This window comes from Suncus etruscus, chromosome 8 (assembly GCF_024139225.1).
Source record: "Suncus etruscus isolate mSunEtr1 chromosome 8, mSunEtr1.pri.cur, whole genome shotgun sequence".
NCBI classification, from domain to species: domain Eukaryota; kingdom Metazoa; phylum Chordata; class Mammalia; order Eulipotyphla; family Soricidae; genus Suncus; species Suncus etruscus.
In genome coordinates this window covers 84,945,678-84,957,652 of record NC_064855.1, presented here as the reverse complement: position 1 = coordinate 84,957,652, position 11,975 = coordinate 84,945,678, and positions in this window count along the sequence as shown.

Sequence of the window (11,975 nt, the reverse complement as noted above, 5' to 3'; positions counted from 1 at the left end):
TTTTAAGAAAAATGAAAGACATTTTTCAATAATTTTTAAAGACAAAAGAAAGGAGGGCTAGAAGTTCCAGCTCACCTCATGAAGCTCACCACTAAGAGTGATGAGCTTAACTAGAGAAATAACTACATTGAGAATTATCCTAACAATGAGAATGTATGAGGGGAAATAGAAAGCCTGTGTAGAGTACAGGCAAGGGTGGTGTGGGGAAGAGGGAGAATTGGGACAGTGGTGGTGAGAATGGTGCACTGGTGATGGGGGTGTTCTTTACATGACAGAAACCCAACCACAATCATGTTTGTAATCAAGGTGTTTAAATAAAAAAATTTTTCCTAATGTCAAGAATAATACTTGTAAAACAATGGAAAACGTGATGTAAGCATGATGCTACAATATAATTTAATCAGACAAGATGAAAATAATGCTTCTTTTGTACTAAATATTATGCAATGTAAAAATATAGACACAATGGCATGTGTGTAAGTAAATCCATCTTATATGCAAATCCTAAAATCAAATAAAAAAATTAATCAAACTGTTACTTTTTCTTTTGTGTAAATCATTTATATTAAATCTAAGTACAAGGTACTCATATATTGTGTTTTTATCTAGTAAAGTTTATTTGATGAAAATTAAAGTCTAACAGATGTTAAGATCCCCACTGATTTTTTTGAATACTCTATAAAATTAACAAATGCAATCCAATAATATGGTATATAAGCTCCTAATTGTTGCAAATCAGCCCCTGATGAGGTTGACTGATGGAGGGATGGAGGATGAGGCTTTTCTCCTCCAGCTCGGACCATGCATTTGTTACCCTGTTCAGCCGGTGGTTCTGAGGTGAATGCGTGGGAAAAAAGCCAACAGGCAGTCAGGCTTCCGAAGAAAACAGCTCTTTATTCTGTGAAGAGGCCAAAGCCAAAAGGCCTAAAAATAGGCCTTAGGAAAAAAAGCCCTTCACCTTCCATAGACACTTGCTTTTATGCCCCCAAATCAGGTACCACCCAATGGTGGGATCAGATACCACCCAATGGTGGGAGCAGCATCAGGTACCACCCTAGGGTGGGGGCAGAATGCCAGGTCACACCTTAGGATAGGGCACAGTCATGATCAGGGTAGGGTCAATAACATAATAATCCCAAAAATGTTTACATACACAATAATTCCGCCTTTTGTTTTTATTAACCAGACAAAAATATACAAAAGTAATTAATATTTTCTACAATTATTAAAGGAAAAACTAGTCAATAATAAAAGAGTGGCTGTTTGCATAAGCGCATCACAGAAAGAAAAACTTCTAACCTAAACACAGGGTGTCTAAAGCCAAAAACATGTGTCAAGGAATCAACTAAAGCTCCTGAGATGATAGATCTATGACATACAAGATGAAGAATTTCAAGTAAGTTCTTCCTTGGAAAAGAAGATGGACAATCGGAAATTCAATGATCAAGGATCTAATAGGCAATGAGGAGCTCCTGGGGCAATCAGAAAGCCCAATTGTAATCCGTAGACGTAGATCCTTCAAAGAGATGCCAGAAAAGTTGTGTAGCAGGCGAGAAGAAGCACATTTTCTTTATTTGTTGTTGTTGGTGGTGGTTTTGGTATTTGGTTTTTGGGTCACACCTGGCAGCACTCAGGAGTTACTCCTGGCTCCACGCTCAGAAATAGCTCCTGGCAGACACCGGGATTCGAACCAATGACCTTCTTCATGAAAAGCAAACACCTTATCTCCATTCTATCTCTCTGGACTCATTTTTTATTCAAGTCCAGGTAGACCAGAAAGCCCATCTTTGAGGGCATTGAATTAGGCCCTTATTTTGGAGGAAGAAGCACATACCCCCTGCACAGTGGGGGGCCACTGCAATGATGATCAATAGGCATCTAAACTTAATCCAAGTTCTTAGTCCAGGCAGAAGTTCATATGAGGTCTGAAATTGATGTACCAAGTATGGCCGATTATTTATAGATGGGAACTTAAGTCACAAACCAGAACAAAATGTCTAAGGCAAAGAACCTCCCTGTGTAAATAAACAACTTGAGGGCCCATTCAAAATGGATAGAACATCCTATACACCTAGTATTTTGCCTATGATGTGCCCACGCAAAAAAATCAGGAGAACAATAAAACATCATTTAGGAAATTATAGACAACAATATCTAACCCACTAACCTAAAGTCAAGAAAGCAAAACTCTAATGTAATACAACAGCAATTCCTAAGATTAAAAACTAAAATAGAAAAACATTAATTATAATAGTCAAAAGAAGTATAGTACCAAATAATTTCAAAGGATTACAATTATAAGAAAAATACAAAAGGTGAAATTTCTACAGAGTCCAATACAAATCTATAAAGATGAGGAGTCTGGAACTCTGAAAAGACCGGCAAGACACTGGATGGGTCTGGGAAAGCGGGTTGAAGCTTGGTACAGAAGATAACATCAAGCTAAATGAAGAAGGAAGGCCAGTACAGTCATCCATGTGTTGGGGCATCCCCAAGCATTACATCATTGCCATCATGAATTGGTTGGGCTTCTGCATTTCCTTTGGGATCAGTGCAATCTTGGGGTAGTCATTGTAGAAATGGTCAACAATTGTACTGGTTATGTGGATGGAAAAAAAGTAATTCAGACAGTACAGTTTAACTGGGATCCAGAGACTGTGGGCTTATCTGTGGATCTTTTTTTCTGGGGTTACATTGTGACAAAAATTCCAGGTGGCTTCATTTTCAACAAGTTTGAAGCAAACATGGTACAAAACTCCAACATTCATGGATTTCTTCCTCAGGCCGAGATCAAGCGGCTTGTAGTTGTGGGTGAAGGAGAATATTTGCACATGTGAAGGAAAACCTGAAAATTAAAAGTTAAGGACTAGGAAGAGAGAAGGAAGGATAAGGAAGACTAAATTGGGGAAGATAAAGTTAGGAAAAAGGGAACTATATATAAAATTTGCAAAACAAACAGACACTGAACAAGACATACACATACAGACTTCACAAAATATATGGCCATAACACTCACTCATACCAAAATATTTGTTGGAAAGTATCCAAAATAGAGCAAAAGAGAAAGGAATTCAGCTGAATCAACTAAAAGCGCTTTAAAATGTAATAGCCGGCAACTGTTTAGATGAATCATTTCAAATTAAAAAAAAATTTAATAGCAGAGCAGAGCAGATATGAAAGAGAATTTCATGCATAATACAAACATGGAAAACTCTACTATAAGTGTATAACAGTATATATACAAAATTATTGTATAACAGTAACTCTATGATAGGCAAGAAACGCTGTGAATAAAGTCCACCTAAAAAGTATCATTATGTCAGTGTCTTAAAACCTAAATTGAGGGAAATAAAGCAATGATGTTAAAATAAAAGAGTGAAAGTCGTTAAATGAGTATACTTAGAAAAAAAACAACATTAATATGATGAGAAATTTTTCTTTCAGGTGAACCTTGACTAAATTAAATTGTAAGATTTCACGATTAACTGAGACCTAGAGCAATAATGAAATTAAGACATAAATCCACCATACAAGGAAACACATTGGGGGTCCATGATTTTCAATCCTATTCATTGATCATGCCTGTGGAAAGAATAATAGAGCATTAATAGCAACTGATAAGGAAGTGAGATGATTATCTGGTGTTCATTGTAGATCTTAAAGAAGTATAAAACAGAATGTATGCTGCTGTGGAATTCACCAAGGTATTAGGGACTTTTTTAATCTTCTTGTCATCAAAATTGATTCAGTGTTGTTTTGCAGCACTTTTACAGTATGAAGTACAGTGGTCATAGTGAACTTTACCATAATGGTTTGACACTGATGGTAAGTTGTATTTCATAATCTTGCTTTATTCTCTGATGTGTATTCTACTAAATTCAGGTATTCTATAGAAAAATCCACATACATGTGCAATTATTTTATTTGTTTGCCATCAAAAGCAAAACATTTCAAGTGTAATATAAGTACTGGTGGCAGTTTCCATAAATATGTTTTTATTGAAAAATCCCTTCTATTTTTGCAGCTGTTGCACTGAACTTTGTTGTCATCCCTTAACTCTTCTTCTTTAAAAAATTCAGAGAGGGGGCCGGTGAAGTGACCCTAGAGGTAAGGTGTCTGCCTTGCAAGTGCTAGCCAAGGAAGGACCATGGTTTGATCCCCCAGCGTCCCATATGGTCCCCCCAAGCCAGGGATAATTCTGAGTGCTTAGCCAGGAGTAACCCCTGAGCATCAAATGAGTGTGCCCTTCCCTCCACAAAAAAAAAAAAAATCAGAGAGGCATTCCTGTAATGTGAATTTATCTGTAGATGTAACAGCCAGAGACAAATGAACAAATGTCTCATAAACCTCAGACTTTTGGTGGCATGTGAGACACTGTAGTATAGACTTGAATTGTCCTTGAAAGAGATCATAAATAATAGATATGTGAGCCTTTGTTGTTCTGGACTAAATTGTTCATAATTTTTATTTTTCATAGGATGTGTAACTTTATCTGTCATTAGATTTATAGTAAGCAAGTCATGATGTAGTCCCTCTATTAGAAACATCAGTAATTCGTGTGGAACCTGCTGATTGTGTCCAGCAAACTGGTCATTAGGTAAACCAATTGTTACTTTGAAGCTTTCAGAGTTAAATGAAATCCATTTCCCATGGTTTTGATGAGCTGACCAAATTCTTTGGCTAATTTATCTTCATGCCCCATTTGGATTTTTCTTGTTAATATCCTTTTTATAATGATCTTGGTGAAAATACTAAGTCAAGTCTGAACTATTATACAAGCATTGCAATATTGAGTTCATGTAGCAAGAGTTTACTATATTTTGGAGCCCATTTAAGACAGGTTCCTGTCTTTCCTTTTGCATCTCGGATATATCTATGAAATCCATTTCCCATGGTTTTGATGAGCTGACCAAATTCTTTGGCTAATTTATCTTCATGCCCCATTGGATTTTTCTTGTTAATATCCTTTTTATAATGATCTTGGTGAAAATACTAAGTCAAGTCTGAACTATTATACAAGCATTGCAATATTGAGTTCATGTAGCAAGAGTTTACTATATTTTGGAGCCCATTTAAGACAGGTTCCTGTCTTTCCTTTTGCATCTCGGATATATCTATGAAATCCATTTCCGATGGTTTAGATGAGCTGACCAAAGTCTTTGACTAATTTACCTTCATGCCCCATTAGATTTTTCTTGTTAATATCCTTTTTATAATGATCTTGATGAAAATACTAAGTCAAGTCTGAACTATTATACAAGCATTGCAATATTGAGTTCATGTAGCAAGAGTTTACTATATTTTGGAGCCCAGTTAAGACAGGTTCCTGTCTTTCCTTTTGCATCTCGGAGTATAAGGGTTTATCAATACCGTCAGTCTCACTCAATGTATGGTGTGTGACAGCTAAATCCTTGTTCCCTGCCCCAGAGACCTCAGCAATATTACTGTTGTTAGTGTCTTGAGTATTCTGTTTTTGCTCTGAAGGGAAGTTTATAATCTGAACCTGATCATTTGTGCTAGCCTGATTTCTAAGAAGGCACAGTGGAACCCAAAATTTCTTGGGAGGGTTGTCATTTGTAGAAACATAGGCATAACCCCTTCCTCTCAGGAAAAGTTATCCAGCTATCCTTCATTTCAGATGTCTTATCTGCCATTCTTTATAAAAAAAATTCAAAAGTTTTGCTAACATGGGCTGGCCCATTATCAGTTTTTATAGAATATGGAATACTCATCACAGAAAAACATTGTAAAAGAAAACTACAAATAGCCTTAGATTTTTGAGAAGACATAGGAATTGCCCACATAAACCGAGAATAAGTGTCCACCACAACATGAAGATAAGGTTTTCTTGGAAATAAATCTGTTTGAGTTATATCCATTTGCCAAAGTTTGTTAGACTGTAAGCCTCTTGGGTTTGCTCCTGCTATGTGAGTCTTTTTGCTAACAGTGCACATATGTTGCAGTTTTCTACAATTTCTCTAGCTTGCCTCCATGGAATTTGGTAATTCACATATAAACGGCGAGCATTTGTGTGTAGGACTGAATGTTCCTCTACAGGTGATTTAAATATAGGCATTGCTAGAAAGTCAGCAGTTTTATTTTCTTGAGCCATCGGTCCTGGAAGATCCAAGTGGGCTCTAATATGCATGATGAAGATGGGCTCAGTTCGCTTTTGAAGAAGCTGCTGTAATCGTTTAAGTAAGTTCTGTATGATTGGGTTATTAGCATTAAGGGAGGCAGTGACTATTACATGACATAAATTTACCACATACAAAGAATCAGAAACTATATTCATGGTTTCAGATACATTCTCTAATAGGTAAATTAACGTTGCTAATTCAACTTTCTGTGCAGATTTATATTTGGTATCTATGGTCATATTAATTTTGTCTCCGATTATATCTTCTTTTCTATTTTGGGATCCATAGATGTAAAAAACCTTGGCATTGGGAACAGGGAAATCCTGAACAATTGAAGAAATAACAAATTGAGTTTTCTTTAAAAAGTCCCAAGTTTTTTGTGCTGGATAATGGGAGAATATTTCTCCTGTGAAATCTGAGAGGGCCCTTTGTAGAAATTCATTAAGAGGCAATATTGACCCAATTTCCTTTTTTGGTATTGGCAAAACTATTATATCTGGGTCAAAACCTAGTAAAGATATAGATCTGATATATAGATTAATAATAATCTCTGAAATCAATTGCAAGTAGGGGACAACTGAGCGAGGTTGTTTGTTATGTAAATACAACCATTCCAAAGTTCCTGCCTGTTGTGTCAAGGCCCCTGTGGAGGTTTCTATAGTAAGGAAAATTAACAGAAATACCTTTTCTCCTGTGATGAATCTTAAAAGAAACGATTTTTGTAATCTGTTCAAGAAGATGTCCAATTCATTTTTGGCAGCTGTTGTTGTTTCTCGGGCTAACTAAAGCAGGGTCACCCTCCAAAGTTTTAAGCATATTAGACAACTCTGCATTTGAGATTCCTAGTTCAGGGCAGAGCCAATTTATATCAACTAAGAGTCTCTGAAAATCATTAAGCATTCTGAGGTTTTCTTTTTTGATAGAAATTTTTTGTGGATGTATTGACGTTCGGTCCAAAATAAAACCCAAATATTGATATGGTGGGATTAACTGTATTTTTTCTAAAGCTATTTTTAGTCCTGATGTTTGTAAACAGTCAATAACATAAGAGTATAAGTCCTGTAAATATGTTTTATTGTTCATTGTCAGCAAGATATCATCTGTATAATGAAATACCATGGCTTGAGGAAATTTTTCACGAACAGGACTCAAAGCCTTATCTACAAAAAACTGGCACATTGTTGGGGAATTCAGCATGCCCTGGAGGAGAACAGTCCATTAGAAACATCTGCAGGGATGGGTATTATTGAGAGAAGGAACTGAGAGTTCAAAACGTTTTTTATCATCTGGGTGGATAGGAATATGGTAGAAGCTGTCTTTCAGATCAATTATAATTAGTGGTCATTTTTTGGAATAACTACAGGTGATAGTAAACCAGTTTGCAACTTGCCCATAGGTATCATGGATAAATTTACAGCTATAAGATCCATCAAAAGTCTCCATTTACCGGATTTCTTTTTTATAGTGAATATAGGTGAATTTCATTGATAAAAAGATGGTTCAATATGTCCTAAACTTAGCTGTTCTTCCACTAATTCTGTCAGCACCTTTAATTTATCAGTTTTAAGGGGCCACTGACCTATCCAAATTGGTTCGTCAGATTTCCATTTTATTTTTATTGGTGCTGGGGCTTTTATGGTAGTGGCACTACTAAAAATTTTGTGTTTTTAAATCAAAAGAAGGTTAGGGCTCTTCTGGAGCTAATGGGATGTGGAATTCTGCTTTCCATTGTTTGTGTAGGTCACGGCCCCACAGGGATGGTGAAAATGGGCCCATGTGAGGTCTAATTATCACTTTTTGATTTTCTGGGCCATAAAATATCATAGTTCTTGTACTCAACAGCTCAGGCCTCCTATTCCTTCTAGCAAATATGGGATTTCCTGGAGAGGCCAATTTTCTGGCCGTTCTTTATCAGAAATTACGGTAACCTGAGAACCCGTATCTAGTATGCGGTCAAAGGGTTGTCCTTCCAAGTGAAGTTTGATCATTGGGTTTTTATCTTTAAATTTAGTAATCAGAGCCAAGATTGGGTTTTGAGCAGCACCTGGACCTGTGCTTCCAAAACCTCCAATTCTAGTCTTATCTGAAGTCCCAAATTCGACATAAGGTACTATTACTATCTGGGCAATCACTTTTCCTTTTTTAAATGTCCATGTAACTGGTACGGTAATAACTACAATGATTTCTCCCATAGAATCTGAGTCAATGACACCAGTTATACTGATAAAACCTTTATGTTGAGGGAACTTCTGCCAAGAATCAAACCCAAAGTATCTGGGGTGGTGGGCCCACAATGCCAGTTTCTAACATGTAAGGGCATGCTCCTGGGTAAATTGTAATGTCCTCTGGGCATAATATGTCTAATCCGGTGCTCCCTGATGTGGCATGAATTAATTCTCTTATTGTGATGAATTTTCTTGGGCTGGGCTTGGAAGGATTATTGTCTGTGAACTTTGGCCCTGATTTGGAAGGGCCTGGGGGGGGGGGGAGGCCCTGTGGGCGTTTTCCTGCATCTTGTATGTGTGTCCTTGAGGAGCTGAATTTAAAAAAAGATGGATTCATTTTGATATGCCCCTGTTTTCCACAATGGTAGCAGACGATTTGCCTCCTGGGGATTATGTTGAAACCTCTTCTTATGTTATTATCAATGAGGTTTCTATATCTTCAATCTTTATCCCAGTGGTGACCCTTTTTGCATTTTGGGCAAAGACCTGGTTTTTGGGAACTGCTTTGTCCCCATGGGTAGAAAGGCATTGTTCCCTTGGTAACTGCGAAGGTTTGTACCGAGTCTAAGTGGGGTGGGGGTTGGGCTTCCCCATAGACATCCTGACAGACATAAAGAAAATCATTCACATCTGCCTTTTCATTTAATGTATTCAATACTAATCTACAGGCCGAATTTGCATTATGATAAGCCAAGGTTTATGAGGAAGTTTCTCATCTTCTCATCTTCAACTTGTAAATTTGGTGCATTGTTAATCTTACCTACAAACTCTGAATACGGCTGATAAGGGCCTTGGGTAATTTTTAAAAAGTTTCCTCTACCAATGCTGTTAGAATCAATTTTTTTCCCATGATGACAATACAATATCCCTAATTAAATTTAAGATTCCATGGGGCCAGCAAGATGGCACTAGAGGTAAGGTATCTGCCTTGCAAATGCTAGCCAAGAAAGGACCGCATGCCCCTGGCATCCCATATGGTCCCCCCAAGCCAGGGGGCAATTTATGAGTGCTTAGCCAGGAGTAACCTCTGAGCATCAAATGGGTGTGGCCCAAAAAAATTAAGATTTCTTTAGGTAAAGCCCCTTGTGTCTGAATATTTGCAAATTGATTTTCTGCCATCAATAATTCATATGATGAAGTAACACCTGCCACTTGTTTTTTCATACCTCTGGGCTATATAATTTGGCTTTTATGCCTTCTGAATAGTACATTTCCCATTCAGTTCACTGTTTAGACGACAGGCATATTTCAGAGATTCTTTTAAAATCATACAAAGTCAAGATGAGTTATGACTCCAAAGTTTTAGTAACTCCCCACTGTATGGTGATTTTCGACCATACTCTTTACATGCTTTTTTAAACCGATGTAATTATTCCATCTGATAGGGTACATAGTTAGAAACATTTACCCTGTGTAAGGGGGATGAGGCCGGATTAGCAAAATTACTCTGAATAGAGCTCTGAGGCCATACGTGTGGTTCATCGTCTGAATCTGCACTGTTGTGCGATTCAATTTTGTGAATAGAATCAGGCCTCACTTCTGGAGTTAGCACAGAAGGTTGATCATTGTCTGAGTCACTACTGTCATGCGATTCGCTAGAATCAGGCTCAACTATCCGAGTTGTTTTTCTTCCAGGAAAAATTCCTATATTGTTGATGGTGGGGCTTGATTCGTCAGCCCGCACCTTGGTCTGAATTTTCGTTGGAAGATTTCCTTATTATCCATACTGGTTTTAGCCTCACATTTCTACACTTTCTATTTCCTAAATACCAGCCAATAACTATGCTCACTGTAACAATTTGAGCCAACACAGAAATTCCACAAACTATGACAGCTGGAGACAATGCAATTTTCATTTGAAATATAGACCACAACCATCCAACTGTAGTGATTGTCCTTAGATCCAAACCAATTAGTTTAAAACAAAATGGAATAATGCACTTGTGTAATAGAGAACCAATATGTATGCAAAAAGGTGGCAGAATCCACATAACTAACTACAGAAACCATTTAATGGTCAGCAGAGGAAATTTCCAATGAAGTACTTCACTTACAGTTATTGAGGGTCCAGGTTCAGCCTGTTCAGAAGCCATTATGTTGCAAATCAGCCCCTGACAAGGTTGACTGATGGAGGGATGGAGGGATGGAGGATGAGGATTTTCTCCTCCAGCTCGGACCACACATTTGTTACCCTGTTCAGCTGGAGGTTCTGAGGTGAATGCGGTGGGAAAAAAGCCAACAGGCTTCTGAAGAAAACAGCTCTTTATTCTGTGAAGAGGCCAAAGCCAAAAGGCCTAAGAATAGGCCCCAGGAAAAGAGCCCTTCACCTTCCACAGACCCTTGCTTTTATGCCCCAGAATCAGGTACCAACCAATGGTGGGATCAGATACCACCCAATGGTGGGAGCAGAATCAGGTACCACCCTAGGGTGGGAGCAGAATGCCAGGTCACACCCTAGGATAGGGTCAGTAACATAATAATCCCATAAAAATGTTTACATATACAACACTAATTGACTTGATATTTCTTCCCATTTGTTCAATTTATATAGATTCTAATCAATATATGTATATATTCTTACACATGTATATGTTTTGTATACTGATATATATATACACATAGATGTGAATATATATATATATATATATATATATCCCTTCACTTGATACAAATATTACTCAAAACCAAGATTTCTGCCTGCCCAAAAACAAAATTATTCCATTTACTCAATTTTATTTATTTATTTTTATGAAAGGACATTGGTTCCTAATACTATTGAGTTGTTGGCTTAAATCACCTCTTTTTTTTTTTTTTTGGTTTTTGAGTTTTTGTGGGACACACCCAGTGACACTTACGGGTTACTCCTGGATATGCATTCAGAAATAGATCCTGGCTTGGGAACCATATGGGACACCAGGGATCAAATAAATGTTCATCCTGAGTCAGCCGCGTGCAAGTCAAGCATGCTGCACTACCACTCTGGCTCCCAAATCACCCTTTTTAAAACATGTCATGTCACCACAGTCCTTCCTCCCTCCCTCCCTCCCTCCCTCCCTCCCTCCCTCCCTCCCTCCCTCCCTCCCTCCCTCCCTCCCTCCCTCCCTCCCTCCCTTCCTTCCTTCCTTCCTACCTTCCTTCCTTCCTTCCTACCTTCCTTCCTTCCTTCCTTCCTTCCTTCCTTCCTTCCTTCCTTCCTTCCTTCCTTCCTTCCTTCCTTCCTTCCTTCCTTCCTTCCTTCCTTCCTTCCTCCCTCCCTCCCTTCTTTCATATTTAATTCCTTCCTTTGTTCTTTTCTTTCTTCTTTCTTCTCTTTCTTTTTTTTTTTTTTGGTTTTTGGGCCACACCCTGTGAGGCTCAGGGGTTACTCCTGGCTATGCGCTCAGAAGTTGCTCCTGGCTTCTTGGGGGACCATATGGGACGCCGGGGGATCGAACCGCGGTCCGTCCTAGGTTAGCGCAGGCAAGGCAGGCACCTTACCTCCAGCGCCACCGCCCGGCCCCTTCTCTTTCTTTTCATTTTTGATCACAACTATGATGAATGGCTCTGTGCTCAGGAATCACTCCTGAAAGAACATAGGAGACTTCATGCAATACAAGGTGTCAAACTACAT